Source organism: Acinonyx jubatus, chromosome D2, assembly GCF_027475565.1.
Source record: "Acinonyx jubatus isolate Ajub_Pintada_27869175 chromosome D2, VMU_Ajub_asm_v1.0, whole genome shotgun sequence".
Classification (NCBI taxonomy): Eukaryota; Metazoa; Chordata; class Mammalia; order Carnivora; family Felidae; genus Acinonyx; species Acinonyx jubatus.
The window spans coordinates 48,359,944-48,380,829 of record NC_069393.1 but is presented as its reverse complement, the minus strand read 5'-3'; the positions used below and the strand labels follow the sequence as shown (position 1 = coordinate 48,380,829).

General features: G+C 50.5%; 1 protein-coding gene across 2 annotated transcripts in view; it reads right to left on the bottom strand.

Moving 5' to 3' along the window:
• The window catches only part of RASGEF1A (RasGEF domain family member 1A), an 86,204-nt gene that overhangs the window by 38,409 nt on the left and 26,909 nt on the right, over nucleotides 1-20,886 (bottom strand). The window contains exon 1 of one of the 2 annotated variants that reach the window (XM_053207740.1): nucleotides 3,213-3,885. The exons of the other annotated variant lie outside the window; for it this stretch is intronic. The gene's annotated coding sequence lies outside the window, so the exon portion shown is untranslated. Of the gene's footprint in view, nucleotides 1-3,212; nucleotides 3,886-20,886 lie in introns of those variants that run through there. 2 annotated transcript variants of the gene reach the window in all.

Below are 20,886 nucleotides of genomic sequence, written 5' to 3'. Positions count from 1 at the left end.
TGTGACACTACCGTATACCCACCAGAATGGCTCAAGTGAAAGGACAGAAAAGGCCAAGTGCCGGTGAGACCGTGACCCAGTGGAAACTCCCAGTCACTGGCAGCAGGAGCAAGACCAGGCAGAGCCACATGGGGAGACGGTCCGATAGTGCCTGGGAAAGCCCAGCGCACGCAGGCCCAGGACTTCCTCCCTGCGTGTAGCCCCACTAGAAATGCTTACACACTCACACCAAAGGCACATCCAGGAGCGTTTAGAGCAGTGCTGTTCACGATGGCTCCCAACTGCGAAGCAGCCGGCTGCCCTCCAAGTGAGCTGTGGCATACTCATCCGGCGGAGCCCCCCGCCCCCCGCCCCCAGCAAAGAACTTGACAAAGTCAACCACCCACAAGGACCAGTCCCACCACATCACGTGCAGCTAAAAAAGCGAGGCCTGAAAGAACATCTAATCAGGATCCCATGCATATCAAGCTCCGAGGGGGCTGCTGGGGCTGGTGCCAGTCACCCATGTCTTCATCCCACGAAAACTCACCAGAGCCGCACACTTATGACTCATGCGCTTTTCTGTATGTACATTCCACTTCCAAATTATTTATGTTGCAAAAGTTGAGAAAGAGAATAATAATAAATGCAGGTCAGGCAGAAGCCACCTGAGCTCAGGGACCTTCTGAGTCTCCTGTGGGTCACGCCCGAAAGAAGCTGACTTGAGAGAAGGTGCATTTCAGGGACACTGGGGCCTTGGCCTCCCTCTCCTCATCTGCCCAAGACCAAAGGCCCCTCTGTTGAAAACACTTGCTCCCTTCTTTTAAAAGGGATGTTGGAGGGGTGCCTGGGTGGCGCAGTTGGTTAAGCGTCCGACTTCAGACAGGTCACGATCTTGCGGTCCGTGAGTTCGAGCCCCGTGTCAGGCTCTGGGCTGATGGCTCAGAGCCTGGAGCCTGTTTCTGATTCTGTGTCCCCCTCTCTCTCTGCCCCTCCCCCGTTCATGCTCTGTCTCTCTCTGTCCCAAAAATAAATAAACGTTGAAAAAAAAAAATTTTTTTTTAAATAAAAGGGATGTTGGTTTGGGAAGATGAAAGGTGGCCTAAATTGGGTGGGCTGATCTTGCAGAACAGAGAAGGCAGAATCCCAAGTGCCTCCACAGGATTGTTGATAAGGACACAAAGGCCTTGCAGAGGCTAAGACCTCAAAGGCTTGGGCTCCAGCATTGGGGGAGGCCCAGCTGCCAGTAGGCGCGGGTGCAAGTCTGTATGACACCTGTGGGATCACGCAGGAGCAAGCACTGAGAGTGAGGGAACAGACGAAGGTCAGGCTCTACTTCCTGCACTGACTCCCCTCCCCCTGCCCCTTCATCCTCCAGGGCAGCTGTACAGGCAGAGCTCCAGATCCAATCCTCAGCGTGAGGGGCAAGGCATATGTGACTCTCTCAGTTACAAAGCAGGGTTCGTGACACTCAGCTACCAGGGTGGTTGGTAAAACACAAAGCAAAACAAACCGAGCACTTCTAGAAACTTCTAGAAACTTCTGGTTCCAAGGGCTCACACTGTGCAGAGGCTCTATGCCTCCCCTGGGAGATGGCCTGGGCTGTCTACACTCAGAAGCCCTTGCTAAGAGCATTTAACAGGAACCCGCATGACACAGTGTGGCCTGTGGGCCCGTCAGCTCTCTTAGAGTGGCCACTGGTCTCCCTGTGGAGTTCGGATGCAAACACACCCATGAGCTCCATGGCAGTTGTGCCCAACACCCCGGGAGGGGAAAGGAGTGCCAATTCTCCTCAGCTGCTGACCCTATCCCCAGGGAACCTGGATAAGTTGGGCACTACTTGATGTCCCCTGGGGAAGCCACTCAGGCCTCTGCATTTCCCTAAAACCATCCCATTAACACTCCCTTTTGAAGAATAATATTCTAAGCAAACAAATCACTAATGGATTTAGGCACCACTGAAGCAAAAGGTGTGGGGGTAGGGTTGGGGAGGACAGCTAACCCTTCTGATGTCCCCTCAAACAGAGGTAACCCTGAATAAATGACACCCCACCCCTACCCCAGGCAGGAACCTCCCAGGCCCCTCCCTACAGCCTGCCCTTGTCCTTGGACTGTGGCCCTCCCCTTGGTCCTGACCCGATAGCAGATTGAGGGAGAGCTGCCCACCTGCCCTGAGGCTGTGTAACTAACAGTGCAGTACGTGTGTAACCCAGCATGTAACTAACTGTAACCCAGGGCTCCCATCCCCTCCCCTCTGCCCAGCCCTTCCTGCCCGCTGCATGCCTGCCCTTGCCTCTGCCCCCTCCCCACGCACAGGGATCCATGATGGCAGGAGTTCAGAGGGGTGAGGTGAGCTACGTGGGGACCTGATGCCAGGGATGGGCATCACCCTTGGGGGTGGTGCTGGGGTCCCCGGGGGCTTCCTCACCTCCGTACACCTCTCTACCTCAACACCCACTTTGGGGAAACAGGATGTTTGTTACCTGGAAGGGCCCAGAGAACCCTTGCCACTGAAAGGCCCCCAAGGGCTAGAGGCCCTGGTGCACCTCCCTCCACTCCGCCTGGCTCCCACTCACCCTCCGATCCACTCTGCCAGTGTCCTGGGTCTGCATCTGGAGGGCGCAATTCCCCAGGGGGCCTGGGGGCTGGGAAGGGCCTGGGGGCCCCTAGGGTACAGGCTGGGGGGACACAGAGATCCTGGTTCTCCGGAGGGGACCCTGCTCCTGCAAAGAGAGAGCACTCGCCCTTTGGAGAGAGGGCTGGGGTGGCTAAGAACAGTCTGTGCTCCTAGCCTGGCCTCCGCTTCCGGAGAAGGAGAAAACACAGGTAGGAGGGTCCTCTTTCCATCCCGGTGAGGTACCTCGGTGGGACCCAGACCATCTGCGGAAGGAGGGAGGGAAAGAGGCAGGCCTGGCTGTGAGCACCTGTGGGTCCTGTCCTCCCAGGGAAGGGGTGGGAGTCCGTTCCTAGCAGTGCCCCCAGCTTGGGCATGCTCCCCGGGTCCCGCTGTCCCTTCACACTGAGTGTCCCCGAGTCCTGGCTGGCAGCGATGGGCGGAGCACGGACCACAGCCCGCCACACAGATCGGATCACCAGGCAGAGGTGGAGTGAGCCACCACAGGACTAGAGGCCTGCTAGAGGCCACACGCTGGCCCTTTCCCTCACCCCACAAAAGATCTCTGAGGGGTCATACTCAGGATTCCTGCTCATGAAGAAATAAATTAATTTCTTACCAGCCAGGCTTCCCTTTGGGTGACACTCGCTGGCCCGGCCAGCTTATGGAATGAGGTGGTTCTCCTGTCTCTGCGTGACACCAGCGGCTACCATTTATCTCCTGAGAACACAGGAGCGAGAACATGTCCCTGAGGAAAGGCGGGGATAGAAGCACCCCCGAAAGGAAGCCCAGACGTGCCCCCTTGACCAGTGCCCGTGGTGGCGGGAGCTGCAGAGGAAGCCGTCTGCTCTCCGCCGTCGGGTTCCCGCCAGGCCAGAGCGGCAAGGCCCTACCTGCCAGCTGCACCCCAAGAGCGTCCATTCCTCCGGCCTGGGTGTTCGGCCCCGCCAAGAGGCCACCCTGACGTTGAGGGGCCTGGTTCCATAATGGGCGGTGGTTGTCGTCAGAGAACATTTCCTTTGCTGAGGGGATACAGCCTCTAGGTTTGGCAGCCATGCTGCCAGAAAGCTGACCCTGGAGCCGTCACAGGGAGGTCGGGTCTGAGGTGAGACTTCTGGATCCTGCAGCGTCCTGGGACTGGCGGGGACAGAGACCCTGAGGATAGGCCCTCCAGAGCTGTGGGACTTCAGGCTGGGCAGTCCTCTGGCCTTGGGGGAGAGAGCAGGCCACTCCGTCCGGGACAGTGGTTTGTCTCTGGGCGGTGGGGAAGCCGGAAGTACACGGGACTCATGGCGAGCTGCCCATGGACTGTGATGTCATTAGCAGACAGTCCTTGACCAGGTCACAGCTTCTGTGAGCCTCAGTCCGTCCCCCCCTGCCAACTCTGACTGAACATGACGTTCGTTCTTTCTCACCAGATGGAGCTAAGAGCCAAATCTGATTTGGGTGGACCCCGGTTCTCATGCAGCCCTTCGGCCGAGAAGGCTCTACGAGTGCCCCCCGGGGGAGGGCAGTGAGGGCAGGACGTGAGGACGGCACAGTTGGCCCAGTGGGAGGGGGGCATCTGGTGAACACCAAATCAGGACAAGGTGGGGGGAAGGCGCAAGGGCAGAGGGAGGGGCCACTTGGTCTAGCATTTCCCCTTACTCCATCCTCCAGGGAGGCAGCAGAGGCCCAGAGATGCGCCCTGTTCCAATGCAGGAGCTGGGAATCCATCCGCATCAGAAGGCCCAGGGGAGCGTGAGTGCGGGACAGCCCAGACCACTGTCCTCTGCATCTGTCACAGGGCGTCACTCCCACCCTCTTCATCTGACCTCGCCGTCACACCTGCCCCAGCCCTGTCAGTCACCATGATGACGGCACGGAGCAGGGGCCCCTCAGGGGAGCTGCTATCTGGATTTGCACCAACCCATAAAGCAACACAGTTTGGACACAGCCTCTGCACGACTCACAGGTGAGAAGATGGGGCCCAGGGCAAAGCTGGGACCTGCTCCAGGCTGCAAAGCGGGGTGCTGCCAATAGGGGGCCAGCCTGTCTCCCGAGACTCTTGTGGCCCCCCCCCCCGGAAGTGCTCCCTGCCGGGCTGCAGGAGACTAGGGTTCCAGGGTCAACACCAGGCGACACTGGGCTCTCTACCCAGGGCTTCTCAGTGTCTTGTAGATCCAAGAAGGGCTGGAAATTCTAGTCCTTGCCATGCCTTTGTGAGAATTAGAAAAAAGCACCACTTACTCCAGGAGGGCAGGGTCATAAGCAGAAAGCGAGCTGGCTCTCAGCCCGCTCACCCCTGGGCCTGTCACCCTTGTGTGGCAGCCGTGTTCTGGATTAGCAGCGGATAGAGCATTTCTCAAAGGTATTTGGCTGCAGAACTGTTTCCTCCCAATGTTCCAGGAGACCTTGTGGCAGCCGAGGGAGGCCCTTCTCATGCCCCCCCCCACCATGCTGGCGGGCCACTCTGGGATGCCTGCCCACCCAGCCCTGGTCCCAGTGAGGGTCTGCAGCACTGGCCCTGACCCCGTGTCTGCCGCCACCAAGTCCAGCCTCCTGGGTCAGCACTGCCCGGGAGGAGGGCCCTGGCAGGCAGGAAACTGTTAATGTGCATCCCTCTTCAATCTTCTGAGACTCAGAATCTGTACCTGCACAAATGCGTTCCTTTGGGAAATGCCTTACGGCGCCACAGAGGATTCCTAATGTCTTTTCACACAAGGCTTCCAAGAATCCGTCTGTTTGCTTCCACCTCCTGGAGGCCAAGAGGATGAGATATCTCCCGCAGCTCTTCCCCCTCCGCTAGCTCTGCAGGCCTGAGGTCCACCCCAGCCCTCCCCATCCCAGGACCCAACGGCAGGCCACCACGGAGCTGTCGCAGATGCAGGGACAGGAGAAAAGGCAGAAATGCAGGGCTGTGAGGTCCCTCCAGACAGATGCTCTTAGACCCGAACAAATCCTCGCAGAACTTGCAGAAGAGGCACCCGCCAGGCCCAGTCCCCAGAGATCCCGCCTCCTGGGGTCAGTGGGCACTGGCTGCTCCTAGAGACAGCATCAGAACCTGGATTGGAGACCAGCGCCATGGGACTGAGGAGCAATGCACAGAGGGGACAGCCAGAAGTCATTCACGGAGAGGAGGGCAGGGATACAGGGCAGCAGAACCCAGGGAGATTCAGGGGGCTGGGGGTGAGGGTGGGGAGGTCCAGGAGGAGGGTGCTGGGCTACCGAGGCAGGCAGGGGCTGGGGAAGGTGACCTCCCCAGATGAAATAGGTCATGACATAAACCACGCACTCATAAGGAGCCTAATGAAAGTATCTGTGGGCGTGGCGAGGGCAGGGGGTGTCAAGGGAAAGAGTGAGACCTTCCCCCCACCCCCGCAAAGCTCTCAACACCCACCCCATCATCTACACAGAGGACTGCCTTGAAAACAGGCCAGCACCCCGTGAGACGAGGACAAGGCATGAATGTCCTTGTGCACCCTGCAGGGAGCCTCCACCTCCCATCCCCAAAGAGGGGGAAGGGCTCAGGCTCCCGCACATGAAGAAGCAGGAAAACCCATCAACAAGGAGCAAATTGCTTCATGGCAACAAAAGGCCCTGAGTAATCAATTTTCACCGGTGAAATCTGCAAAATTAATGTGAAAGGTAATACAGAGTGTTAGCCCAAGTGACGGGGAAGGCCAGGGTAGGAAAAGGACAGAAGTGGATGACGGAGATGGGCTTCCACAAGGCACCTCACATGAGAAAAGCCACTTCTCGACAGCGGGCCGGGTTTAAAGCACAACACATCCACATGTGTGTTTGTGCGCACTCGTGCACGTGACTTTGTGGGGACGTGTATGTGCATGTATTTGCACGTGTATGCTTTGTGCACGAGTGTGCACGTGGGTTGTGTGAGCACACGTGTGCACGTGTGTGCGGGTGCTTATAAAACAGACTGGCACACACACCCTGAGAGGTTAATCAGGGTGTGTGCCCACACTGGCCACTGCTCCTCTTCTCTTCATATATCCTCGTTAAGTGCTTCCCAAATTTCCTCCAGAGAATATGAACGGCTCTGTCGTCAGCTGAACACAACGCGGGTTCTTTTTCTAAAACCGAGACTCGAAGCTCAAGCTCGCTCCCTGACAGGCTCCTAGAGAAGGGAGACTTCCTTCAGCCAGCCGGGGTATAACCAAGGCTTGGAGGGTGCCCAGGGCGGACAGGGGTGGGGAGCATCCTGGCTGGGTATCAGGAAAGGCTGCATTGGGCAGCACCATCTAGACTCATGGGTCTCCAGAGGGGCAGTCTGTCCTCTCTGTCATAAAGAACCTGGAAGAGTTTGGCACGCCGCCTCGCCCCTGGGCATGTGTGCTCAGCAGTGATCATCACTGCATCCACACATCCCGCTAGCTTCTCCTTCCAGCTGGCCAAGCAGAAGGTTCTACTTGTGGCAGGCAGGGACACGCTGTGGGAGCTGATCGGGGGCAGGCAAGTGGACCTCTGAGCCAGCCTGACAAGAGCCCTCCTCTCCACACACGCGGGTTTTCACTGTCCTGGGGACGTGTCTGCTTGATTCTTACCTCTGCTGACGGCACAGAGCCCGACTCGGGGCTCGATCTCCCGGTTTGTGAGATCATGACCCGAGCCAAAACCAAGAATCAGATGCTTAACCAACTGAGCCACCCAGGTGCCCCTTCACTTACTCATTTTTAGAAAGTTAACGAACATTTCCTTGTGCCGAGTTCTCAGAGACGAGGTCACCACTCTCAGGGTTTATTCTCGGGGCCATGGGGGCAGGGCATGGTAAACATGTAAACAAATGAACAAGACAGAGCTGGTGACAAGAAAGGCAATAACACAGAGCCTGTGGGTCATGGGAGGCCTCCGTGGGAGGAGAGCCTGGGGCAGAGATCCTGATGCTGGACTGGAGCCGTTCTGTAAAGATACCAGGGGGCATGCCGGGCAGCAGGTGCAAAGGCCCCAAAGCTAGAAAGGGCTCGGTGCATCCAACACATGGAAAAACCAGTGTGGGAGCCTATAAGAGAGACACCTGGATACTTATGGCTGTCCTGGCAATTCCCCGGAAGCTCAGCAGAGTGGCTGAGTCTGGGGCCGGGGTGGGGTGGGGGGCCGTGCTAGCTGGGAGGCTCTCGCGTCTTCTGTTATGGAAAGCCTGGCAGCGTTCTGACACTTCCACCTGAGGCCCCGAGTGGCCCCAGGACAGCCGAGGTGTCAGCTTTAATCCATTTGGGGCTGACCTGGCAGCAGCTATTTTTCAGCTGGATGGAAGCTTCACTGTTTAGACCCAGCCTAGTCATCTGTGTGCAGCATAAGGGCTGCCTGTCATTTGGTGTCATTACGGTGTCATTGGTGTCTGTCCTCCAGGGCTGAGGCCAGACCTAGCCCCTGCCCTCCTCCAGGGGTCGTGAGGATCCGCTGCAGTGGAGGGCTGACTTTTCTGATCAAGCCTTTATTTCTTAAAAGGGGGAAAGGAGGGGCGCCTGGGTGGCTCCGTCAGTTAAGCATCTGACTCTAGATTTCAGCTCAGGTCATGGTCTCATTTGTGAGATCGAGCCCCATATCAGGCTCTGTGCTGACAGCTCAGAGCCTGCTTGGAATTTTCTCTCCCTCTCTCTCTCTCTGCCTCCCCCCCCCCCAAAAATAAATGAGTAAACACTTGAAATGGAGGGACTGCATGAGCCAGGTGCCCCAGGGTGGGTGGCAGGGACAGTGAGGGATGAGCCAGGAAGACTGTTCTAGGTGAAAAAGGGACGGGGCCCAGACTGTGAGTGTGTGCAGAACCAGAAGAAATAGGAGTGGCCCATGTAGGCTGCTCCTTCTGGAAGTGCAAAGAAGAAGTTGGAGGACAGCTCAAGAAGGGTGTGGGGTCAGGGAGACTGTGGGAGGAGCCTGCCAGTAGGAGGTGGGGACAGAGAGACTGTAGTGGGGGAGGATGGAGGAGGCAGAGCAAGGGGGCAAGGCCACAGGGCATGACAGGTCAGGGTCAGCTCCAAGCACTGGTCCACACAATGGCCGGAGGCTCCATCCAAGGGGAAGGGCGAAGTGGAGAAGCAGACCAGGAGTCCCCAGGGACTGGGAGCCAGGAGGGACTCCAGGAGCATGAGGGGTCTGGGAAGGAGGCTGGGGGCTGGCCAAGCACCGGGGGAAACTGAGGGCCCCATAAGACAGAAGGAGTCCTCTCCTCATTTGCTGACAGCTCTGAGTGCCCCAGGCCAGGCTGGACCTGAGCATCACCCCACCCTCACCACACACACACACACACACACACACACACACACACGAGCGGATCTCAAATGCAAGCTCTCTGGCAGCCTCCTCTGGGACTGTGGGCAGTAGCCAGGTGACCTTGTGGAGAGGAGAGGGCCCAGCCCTCTGATCTGGCCCTACCGCACCTTCTCTGGGCATCCCTAAGACGTGGCAAGTCCCCCCTGTTCCTGGAACAACCACATGAGGAGCCTGACCTAGATGTGTTTGTGAGGAGAACAGCACTTTACAGTTGTACAGCTCTTTTCGGGCCTCCGGGGCCGTCCCCACGGAGCATGGAGGGTGTGGGGTCTGGCTCTCACAGTGACCGGGGCCTCTCTGGGACCAATACCCAGGATGACCCCCACCTGGCTGGCCCGAGGGGGCCCAGAGGGCAGGCAACCTCAGCCTCCACCTGGCCCAGCCCCGACCCCAGGCAGGGAAACTGAGGACAGAGAGGGCACAGGAGATGAAGGCAGCACCACGTCTTCCCCTCGGAGGGCCCAGGCCGGCCATCTTCACGGTGGGGTCAGCGTGGACACCAGAACAGGGCACCGTGGACACCTAGCAGGCAGGGAAGAGGGACTGGGCCTGCGGCCCACGAGTGCTGCTACCCTGGAACCAGAGGCCGGGGATGCAGAGAGGGCCCTACTGGGGGCCCTAACGACTGAGGGCCAGGCGGCGGATGCGGCACCAGCATTAGCACAGCCAAACCTTCCCACCTGGAAACCACAAGCGTGTGAAGTGGGTGTGCTGTCCCCTGGGAGACTTCAGCATGGAGAGGGTAGCGGGCCAGCACCCAAGCATCTCAGCCACCCCTGCCAGGCTCATTGGTCCTGCCTGGAGGGCCAGCTCCACCTTTCTGCTTCCCAGCCTTCAGACGTCATCCTGCAGAATCAGAGGGGGCCAGCTGCAGGGCCTTGAGAGGTTACCAGTCCAGTTGGGGAAACGGAGGCTCACACAGGGGCAGGGCTCGCCCAAGGCCCCACAACAAGCCTGGGGCCTTAGACCAGCTTTGGGGGGGTGCAGTCCACTGCTTGAATACAGATCCCTGGGCCACGCAGCCACCTGTCCCAGGGTTCTACGGTTGCTGGGCTGGCCCCTTGTCCCTTCATCTTGTGCCAGGAGGAACTATTTATGGATTCCAATGTCTGTTTGTTCTTCTTGCAAAAGCATTTTTGAAATATTGAGATAGCCAAAGTCCACAAAAGCCATGCTTGCATTTCCAAAGTCATAGTGCAAAGCATTTGGACTCCGTCCAAGAAGAAAATGCCAGCAGCCCAGGGGCCAGTCCCTGTGGGTGCGAGGAAGGGTCCAGGGGACAGGCAGACCCTGGCTTGGGGTCCAGAGGAGAGAGGCAGGGACCCTGGGTAATCTTGGGACATCTTTCTGGGAGTGAGGGATGACACAGATATGGGAAGACAGTGGTTCCCTTGATTCCAAGAGAAAGAAGGAATATGTAGTCCCAAGCTCCCTTCCTGCCGTCCATAACTGTGGATTTTGAGATGTGAGGAAGAAGCAAGGATTCTCAACTCTGATTCACACCCCATCCTAATGGTCTCTGCCTCCTTTCCCCACCCCTTTCTTTTAAAGTTTATTTATTTGTCTTAAGAGAGACAGAGACAGAGAGGGGAAGGGCAGAGAGAGAAGGAGAAAGAGAATCCCCAGTAGACTCTTTGCTGTCAGTGCAGAGCCGGACTCGGGCCTTGATCTCACGAACCATGAGATCATGACCTGAGCTGAAATCAAGAGCCAGATGCTTAACCAACTGAGCCACCCAGACACCCCACCTCCATTTTAATAAGATGTAACTGCTCACAGCTGAGCTTCAGCCTGGTCCCAAGCCCAGACGCCCAATACCAGGGCCAGGGTGCCTGGCCCCACCCAGCCCCACAGGAGTCCTTGGGGACCTCGCCCGCATGCTTAACCCCCAGCCACTAAGACATTTCCCTGTACACACATGACCCAGGTCTGCCACAGTCACTCTCTTGGAGGAGAATGCAGGCTTCTAGAATCCCTTGGCAAAGGCACATGGAGACCCACCCCTCGTGCACTGTGGGCAGCGATCTGGACCCGATGCAGCCCCTGAGCTGGGTGGGGAGGGGGGGCCGTGGGGGGAGCAGAGGCTGCACAGGCAGAGGTGTGCTGGAGCCTGATGCAGGTACATTTGAGCGCCACGTTCAGAAAAGGTTTTAACCACAGTAGAACATATGGTCTCCTACGCTTGAGCTTCTCTGTTTACTTCACTCACTTCAAATATTTTGGATAGTTACATTGCATTTTTTGACAGTTTACTTATACTTTATTACAGGTTTGAGGAAGAGTTTGGGTCCCTCCTCTGATTTCCTTGCCCATTGTCCTGTCTGCACACCTACAAATAGTCCTTCAAAGGTTCTGCAACCCTGAAGAGGCTTGGGGCCACCGTGAAGGTCCTGGGGGCTCTCCCCTAGCCCTCTCCGTTTGGGTGGTGAGAGGCTGTCTGTGATGGACAGGGAGGCCCTGACAGCCACTTGGGCATCTGAGCAGGGGAGGAGCACTGGGGGACCCTGAAGGAGCGTCCAGAGGGAGTCTGGTTGGACTGACAGGTGTGTGAGCAGGTCGTGAGCCTCTGGGAGTTGCTGCCTCCTCCCCGGGGAGGGCTGTGGCTGTCTGCCGATGAGTGTCTGGGCACCGCCAGAGTCTATCTTGCGCGGGAGAGAATAATGCCCCAGGCTGGTAGAAAGGGACTCGGTGCCAACTGGACATGAGGTGACCTCTGTGTGCACAAGCCTACTCCCGCGCAGACACAAACGTTCCTGGTAGGGCTCTCTCTCTGTCTCAGAATCACTGGCTCTCGGAAGGATGCTGTTGTACCCTCTCCTCTTGCCCCGGACAGCTGTGATCCCCTGAGCAGCGCCCCCAGTTCCTAGCCCTCCCTATCTGTGTGGTGGCCCAGGGCCAGGACTGGACAGGACTGGGACTCCTCCTTCAGAGGAGACCCAGTGAAGTCAGAGAGCTGAGACCAGAGCGCATGTTCTTTCCCCTCTGGGGACCCGCACCTGTCCCGAGGACCCCGCGGGAGGGAGAGTGGTGGGCGTGGCCTGCAGAGAAGTGTTCTTCATTCTTCCAGCCAGCACCAACAGTACAGAAAGTTATACAAGAAAAAGTAAGTCCTCTCTCACCCCAGGCTCCAGGCCGTCCCCAGAGACATCCGCTGTTAACAGTGTCTTTGTGTCACCTTCCAGAATCACTGTGTTCATGAAATCATTTACATGGGCATACAGGGTTCTTTTTCTGGACCACAGGGCTCCCACTTCAGAGAATGTTTTCAACCTGCTCTTTTCTCTGGGCAACTCCTCAGGTTCTGTATTAGTTGCAGGACGTTCTGTCGGGTGGCTGGGCTGTCACATGCATGATAGATCCCCTAGCAAAAGGCATTCAAGTGGGGTGTGGTCACCACAAAATTCCCACATGTAGCATCCTTGGCCAAGGGTCTTCATTAAAAAATGTGGCCATATCTGAAGGATAAACTCCTAAGATGGGATGTGTCAGATCAAAGATTATGTGCCTTTTAAATTAAAGAGACATCACAGAAGTGCTCTCAAAGGATGGCCAAGTGTCAGTGAAACTGTAGACTGAGCACCTTTGAGAATTCTCTCCTCATAAAACCTCTCTCCCCAGGAAAACTAGCCAAAATGATCAGAATCAACATTTTTAGAACTCTGTAAATTAATCAGGGGCTTGGAGAAAACCAGGAAGCATTTATTCACAAAAAAAACGACTGAATCTCACTAAGAATTGTAAGCTTTGTGGCGTTTAATTTGCCTTAGTCACATCCTCCACTCATTAGCTCCCTATGCCTTGAAAAACAAGACCCCATACTTGTCATGAAAATCAGCAGCCTGGAAGCCTCTGGGGAGTGCAGAACAGCGCCTCATTCCCAGAAAACCGTCATTATTTTACCCCACTGGTGGTTCCCTGGAAGATCCCATTTGCGAGGATGTCTGCATTTGACCTGACTCAGACCTCACTCTGTACAAAAAGCCTATTCCCCTGGGATGACTGTCAGAAACAATTACAGGCATTTAACTTCACAGCTATCTGAGGCAGTGAAGAGTAGTTGGAGCAAACAGTAGACTAACCCAAAAGCTTAAAAGACAAAGCTCAGTAATGAGAGGTCCACAGGGGCTTTAAGGAGTTGCAATGTATTCCTGGGAATCCAGAAGGCCACATGCAGGTCCAGGCATGCGCGCATGCTTAGGTAAGCCCTGGGGAGGCCCTCTGCTCTCACTCCGGCTGACTTTGAGGCTCTGTGCAAGCAGGAAGTGAAGGCTACAGCAGAGCCGTCAGCTGCCTGGCTGTGAGTTGAAGGTGTTCCCCAACGTGCACACAGAGGCCTTGGGTAGAGACTGGGAGACTTATTAGTTCCAGGCACATAAAGAAATCTCTGTCCAATCATTAAATGATAACCAAGCTAACCAAAAAGAAACTATACTGGCTACTCTCCAGAATTAACTCAGAAAAGTCACTGAAGAAACAACAGTGACTTCAACGAATAGCAATAGCAGTAAACCCTGAAGACCAGTGAGAATCTGATTTCCACAGGCACCACATTAAATTATTTAGAATATCCAGTTTGCAACAAAAAAGTACAAGACGTACAAGAAAATATGGCCCATGGGCAAAAAAGCATCCACTAACAACTGTCCCTGGGGAATTCCAGACATTGGACTTTTTTTTTTTTTAAGTTTACTTATTTTGAGAGAGAGAGCGAGAACAAGCAGGGGAGAGTCAGAAAGAAGGAGAGACAGAATCCCAAGCAGGCTCCACACCATCATCACAGAGCCTGATGCAGGGCTTGAACTCACAAAACTGTGAGATCATGACCTGAGACAAGATCCAGAGTCAGAAGCTTAATCAACTACGCTACCCAGGCGCACCTGACTTCTTTTTTTTTTTTTTTAAGTAATCCCTACCTCTAAAATGGCACTCGAACTCATAATCCCAAGACAGAGAGTCACACGTTTTTTCAACTGAGCTAGCCAGGCACCCCCAGGCATTTGATTTATTAAACAAACACTTTAAATAGGCCATTTAAAATGTATTCAAAGAAATTAAGTAAGGCAACTTACAGAATGAGTAAAAATATTTGCAAAGCACACATCTGATAAGGGGTTAATGTCCAAAATATATAAGAAACTCATACTACTGAATAGCTAAATAAACACATACTTACATACGTACATATATAAGACACAAACAATCCAATCTAAGATGGGCAAAGGACCTGAATAGACACATTCCCAAAGAAGATATTCAAACAGCCAACAGGTGTATGAAAAGGTACTCAATATCACTAATCACTGGGAAAATGCAAATCAAATTCACAATGAGATCACCTCACACCTGTTAGAATGGCTACCATCAAAAAGATGAGAGGTAACAAATGTTGGCGAGGATGTAGAGAAAAGGGAACCCTTACACGCTTTTGGTGGAAGTGTAAATTCGTGTAGCCAATATGAAAGCCAGTATGGAGGTTCCTCAAGAAATTCAAACTAGAACTACCACATGACCCAGAAATTCCACTTCTGAGTATATATTCAAAGGAAACAAAAACATTACGCCAAAGTGATACCTACACCCGTGTATCCGGCAGCATTATTTACAACAGCCAAGATGTGGAAACAACTTAAATGGCCGTCACTGAATGAATAAAGAAAATGTGAATAGAATAATATTCAGCCATAAAAAAAGAAAGAAATTCTGACATTTGCAACAACACGGATGGAACTTGAGAGCATTATGCTAAGTGAAATAAGTCATACAGAGAAGGAAAAATAGTATACAATCTCACTTTTACGTGGAATTTAAAACAACCAAACTCATAGAAACAGAGATCAGGTTTGGGGTTTTCAAAGGCAGGAGGTGGGGGGGTTGGGGTATCAGGTGAAAGTAGTCAAAAGTTACAAATTCCCAGTAAATAAACAAATTCTGGGGTGCTTGGCTCAGTTGGTTGAGCCACCGACTTCAGCTCAGGTCATGACCTCACGGTTCATGGGTTTGAGCCCTGTGTTGGCCTCCATGCTGGCAGTGTGGAGCTTGCTTAGGGTTCTCTTGCTCCCTCTCTCTCTAATTCTCCCCTGCTCATGCTCTCTCTCTCTCTCTCTCTCTCAAAATAAACTTAAAACAAAATAAGTTCTGAGGACGTAATGTACCACATGATGAATATAATTAACAATACTGGGGCACTTGGATGGCTCAGCTGGTTGAGCGTTCAGCTTCAGCTCAGGTCATGATCTCATGGTTCATGAGTTTGAGCCCCATGTCGGGCTCTGTGCTGACAGCTCAGAGCCTGGAGCCTGCTTTGGATTCTGTGTCTCTGTCTCTCTTTACCCCTCCCCTACTCTTGCTCTGTTTCTCTCTCTCTCTCTCAAAAAGTAAATAAACATTTAAAAAAGTTTAATTAACAATACTGTATAGCATATTCAAAAGTTGCTAGGAGAGTATCTTAAAAGTTCTTACCACAAGGAAAAGATTTTGCAATTATGTGAAGTGATAGATGTTAACTAAACTTACTGTGGCAATCACTTTGAGATATATACATATATCAAATCATTATGTTGTACACCTTAAAATTATACAATTTATATGTCAATTATGTCTCAATAAAACTAGGGAAAAAAGAATTAAAAAAAGAAATTAAAGAAACCATGTCTAAATAATTAAGGAAAAGTATGGAAACAGTTTCACCAAATGGAGAATATCAACATATAAATTTTTATATTGAAAACTATAACAACGAAAATAAAAAATTTAACAACAGCAGATTTGAACAGGTAAAAAAGAAAAAGAAAGAAAGAATCAGTGAACCTGAAGATAGGTCAATAGACGTCATCTAGTCTGAGGAACAGAAACTAAAACATTAAGAAAAATAAAAAGAGCCTCAGATACCATCATGCATACCAACATATGTATAATGGGAGTCCCAGAAAGTGAGACGCCGGGTGGGGGGTGGGGTGGAGCAGTAAGAATATTGGAAGTATCAGTGGCCGAAACTTCCCAGATTTGATTAAAAACATTAATCTACACATCCAAAAAGCTCAACAAACTCCAAGTAGGTTTCCCATCAGAAACCATGGAGGGCAGAAAGCAGTGGGATAACATACATAAAGTACTGAAAGAAAAAAGATGTCAACCAACAAATCTTTATGCAGTACAATTATCTTTCAAAAATGAAGGAGAAATTGTCCAGATAAATAAAAACAGAGAACTCATCACTTGGATAACTAACCTACAGTAACTACTAGAATCTCAAATCTATATGCAAAAACAAAGAGCACTATTAATAGTAACTATATAGGTAAATACAGAAGACAGTATAAGTGTACTTGATGCTTATAACTCTGAATTAAAAGAAAACTGCAGCAGTCAATAATTATAAATACTAGTTGATGAGTACACAAATCTAAATATGTAAATTTTATGACAATAAGAGCACAAAGGAGAAGAAAGGTAACAGAGCTGCAGAAAAGCAAAGTTTTTATATGCTACTGACATTAAGTTAGTATTAATCTGAGGTACATTGTTATAAATTAAGATGATAATGGTAATCTTCCAAGCAACAACTAAGGTAAAAACTCAGAAATAGATAATAAAAGAAATGACATGAGAATTAAAATGGTACTACAAAATATCTATTCAACACAAAAGAAGGCAACAAGGGAGGAATGGAAGAACAAAAATGACAAATTTGAAAATGAAAAACAAATAGCAAACCCTATCTTACCAGCAATTACATTAAATGTAAATGAATTAAACATTCTAGTTAAAAGTCAGAGATTGGCAAAATGGGTTTAAAAACATAATTCAACAATGTGCTTCCTACAAGAGGCACACTTTACATTCAAAGACAAATAGGTTGAAAGTGAAAGAATGGCAAAGATATTCTGTGTAAACAATAACCAAAAGAAAGCTAGAAAGGCTATATCAGACAACATAGAATTTATGAGACAGAATAGACTTTAAGAAAAAATCGTTACTAGATATGTGAAAAAAAGATGTTTGTATGATTCTTTCATGCTTGGCAAGTTGAGAATAGTATTTCAATAAGTGTGTTTCTATAATACATGTTAGAAAAGTATTTAAATACATATGCAAAATATGTTTCTAAGAATGCCACTATCTCAGAAAATTCAGAAGGGTGTAATTTAATTAGGTGTATGTGTTGCCAGTTGGTATTGTATACAGAAAAACTGATTAAACAGACAAGTAAAAAAAAAAAAAAAAAGACATTTCTAAGTATGTTCCAGGCTTGTCAAGATGAGAACAGTTTTATTTCTGTGAAGAGATGTGCTTACAGGTCTGTAGTGCATGTAGAGATGTGTTAAAAGTCACTAATATAAAAGAGGTTTCTAGAGTGCCACTTGCTCAGAAAGTTGAGAACACTTTTATTTTATTTTCGTATATAGATGTTATGCCAATCTCTAACCAACCAAAGCATTGTTTTAAGACTGGTAAAAAAAAAAAAAAAAGCATCCATATTAAGAAGCTATTTCTAAGATTGCTATTTACTCACTATGTTGAACTGTGTTGTATCAGTTTTTGGATGTGACAGTAATTCTGTAATAAATGTACAGCTGTGTATGAAGACATATAAAATAGATATTTCTAAGACTGCTAAAAAATTGTCACTAGCAATGAGAAAGGAGATTATATAATGATAAAAGGGTCAATCCATAAGAGGATATAATAATTATAAATATATGCACCTAACAAGAGAACCCCAAAATTTAAGAAGGAAAAACTGATAGAACTGAGGGGGAAAATAGACAATTAAGCAAAACTAGTATTCAACTTCAATACCCTGCTTTCAGTAATGAATAAAACAACTAAACAGTAGATCAGTAAGGAAACAGAAAACTTGAACAATACTATAAATCAACCAGACAAAAGAATATATATTCTCCTCAAATATGCATGGAATAGTCTCCAAAACAGACCATATGTTAGGCCATAAAACAAGTCTTAATAAATTTAAAAGAGCTGAAATCATACAAAGTATGTTCTGTAGCCACAATGGAATAGCAGAGGTCAATAACACTTAAAAAACTGGGAAATTCACAAATATGTAGAAATTACACAACATGCTCCTAAATAACCACAGGGAAAAGAAGAGATCACAAGGAAAATTTTTAAATGCTTTAAGATAAATGTAAACAATTCCATCCACAATAGCATCAAAAAGAATAAAATACTTAGGAGTAAATTTAACAAAAGCAGTGCAAGACTTGTACACTGAAAACTATATCACATATTTGGAAGAGATTGATTTAGTCTTAAATAAATAGAAGGACATCCCATGTTCATGAATTGGAAGATAATATTAAGACGACAACACTCCCCAAAGTGATCTTCAGAGTCAATGTGATCACTTTCACAATTCTAGCTGCTGGGGTTTTGTTGTTGTTGTTGTTTTGTTTTGGTTTTATTTTTGCAGAAATTGATAACTTGTTCCTAAAATTCGCATGGAAATGCAAGGGATCTAGAACAGCTAAAGCAATCTTTAAAAAGAAGAAAAAAGTTGGAAGACTCACACTTCCCCCATTAAAAACTTAATGCAAAGCTAAAGTAATCAAGTCAGTGTGATTCTGGCACAAAGATAGGCATATAGACCAAGGGAACAGGTTGAGAATCCAAAAACAAACCCATATATCTATGTTCAATTGATTTTCAACAAGGGTGGCAGGGCAATTCATTGGGAAAAGAATAGTCTTTTCAACAAATGGTGCTGAGACAACAGAATAGCCACATGCAAAAGAATGAAGTTGAGTCCACAGAGTCAGTGGAGCATGTAACCCTTGATGCTTGGGAGGGTGGCTTGCCCTGGGGAGGTAGCAGTGCACAGAACGAGAAAGGGAAGACTACGGACTATATTAAGGATGGGATTTGCTCATTGATCAGATATGGTTTTTGAGAGAAAGAGAAATCAAAGATGCCATCACAACTTTAGACCTGAGAAGTGGTAATAAAACGTACAGATTTATAAGAGCGCCTTTTACAAGAAGAAATTCTCCTGACTTCTAGTTCAAGATGGTGAAGCAGGGGTGCCTGGGTGGCTCAGTCGGTGAAGCATCGGACTCTTGATTTTGGCTCAGGTCATGATCCCAGGGTTGTGGGATTGTGGGATTGAGCCCCACATTGGGCTCTGCACTGAGTGTGGATCCCGTTTGGGATTCTCTCTCTCTCTCTCTCTCTCTCTCTCTCTCTCTCTCTCTCTCTCTCTCCCCTCCCTCCCCATGTGCCCATGTTATAAATAAATAAATAAATAAATAAATAAATAAATAAATAAATATTTTTTAAAAGATGGTGGACAGAGAATGTGCACTTGCCTTTCACCCTTCCCAACTTCCATGAGCTAAAAGAACACAGAGGAAAAGGTGTGGAAGAGGGTGGGTCACTGATGGACCAGAGTGACTCACGCTTTTGGAGAACGGAAGGCAGGTGGGGGGTGGGTGGTAAACAAAATCACACAAAAGCCTGAACAGGAAGCCCCACCTTTCGGAAGAAAAGTGGGCACACAGACCAAAGGCCATGTGGAGGTCTGCCCAAGGGAGGACTCACCTCACCCTCTCACCACAGGACATGGACAGGTTATTACTGGGCCTGGAGGCAGGGACAGACCCCCATGTGGAGAGCTGCCTTCTTCTTCTTTCTTTTTTTTAAGATTTTATTTTTTTAGGGAATCTTTACATCCAACATGGGACTCAAACTTACAAGATCTAGAGTCACATGCTCCATCGACTGGGCCAGCCAAGCGCCCCAGGAGAGCTGTTTTCTAAGCCGGCCTTCAGTGTGGCGCCAGGTGCCCTGTGTGAAGCCCTCAAAGCTCAGGCACTGTGGGGGGTTGGGGGGGGTTGCTGCTGACAGGCAGTCCCGAACACCCCAACTTGCCTTAGAGCAAAGTGCTGACTCATCCTGTCTCACTGCTCAGCGTCTGCCTAGGGATTCCACGCAGGAGGCGAGACTCTGTGGAATACAGTCTGACCCCAAGACAGCAGAGGAAGTGCTCGGCCAGCCCCCAGACCCCTGCCTTAAAACAGACAGACAGCCCCAAGTTCAGGAGGCACAAACAGGCATGAAGAGGAGGACGAACAGCATGAAAGCAAAAGGCCAAAGGGCCAAGGGAAGAACAGACCCCAGAGGAAACGCACACTTTAGGCAACAAAAGAAATCTAAAAGGAAACAATTGTAAAGGAGCTACAAAGACCCCTGCCCCTGCCCTATGTCCAGTGGGTCACCTGCTCCCCGTAGTTTCACTTGCTCTGTATTTCCCATGTCTGACCACGTCTGCCTGTCCATCCCCGCTGACAACCTAATCCAACTGGCCATCTCTCTCCTCAGACAACCTCCGCCCGGTCGTCCCTGTTTTCACTGCTACCCCCCTTTCCGGCCCCTCCCCAGCTGCTAAGCCCTCTACAGTTACCATCTCGTGTGTGGCTTTTGTCTGCCCCAACTTCTTAAAACATTTCACTGGCTTCCCACTGCTTCACGGAGGACAAAACCTGGTGACATGGCCGGCAAGGTGCAGGCTCACCTTGACCCCATCCCCACTGCTGCTGGGTGGCTCTGCTCCCTCCCCCACCAAACTCTGCACAGGCTGTTCCCTCTGTTCAGAGTGCTCTTCCTGCCTGGCCTGCCCCCGCACCTTCTCCCTGCCAGGGCTCACAGATCAGGAGCCTCCGCAGCCATGCTATTCCTGGGATCATCCCATGACTGTCTCCTTTACCTGACTCTCAGCCATCTTCGCCACCTCCTTTCAAACACAGCTAGTTCCCTAGGACCTATTTGGTATCATTTTGGGTTTCTTTCACCACTAAAGAAAATTTGAAACCACCTGCCATACACCAGGTCACCGCCAATTTAGAAGAGGCACTCAGGGCAACAGGCTGAGCCTGCAGGGAGGCCCCTGGCCTGAGTCCTGCCTCCAGGAGGGTGGCGGTGCTCTGTGGAGCAGGAGACAGCAAGCACCTCTTCTCGGCAGGAAGGAAGACAGAGCACCTGAGAACAGGTTCCAGAGGTGGATGGAA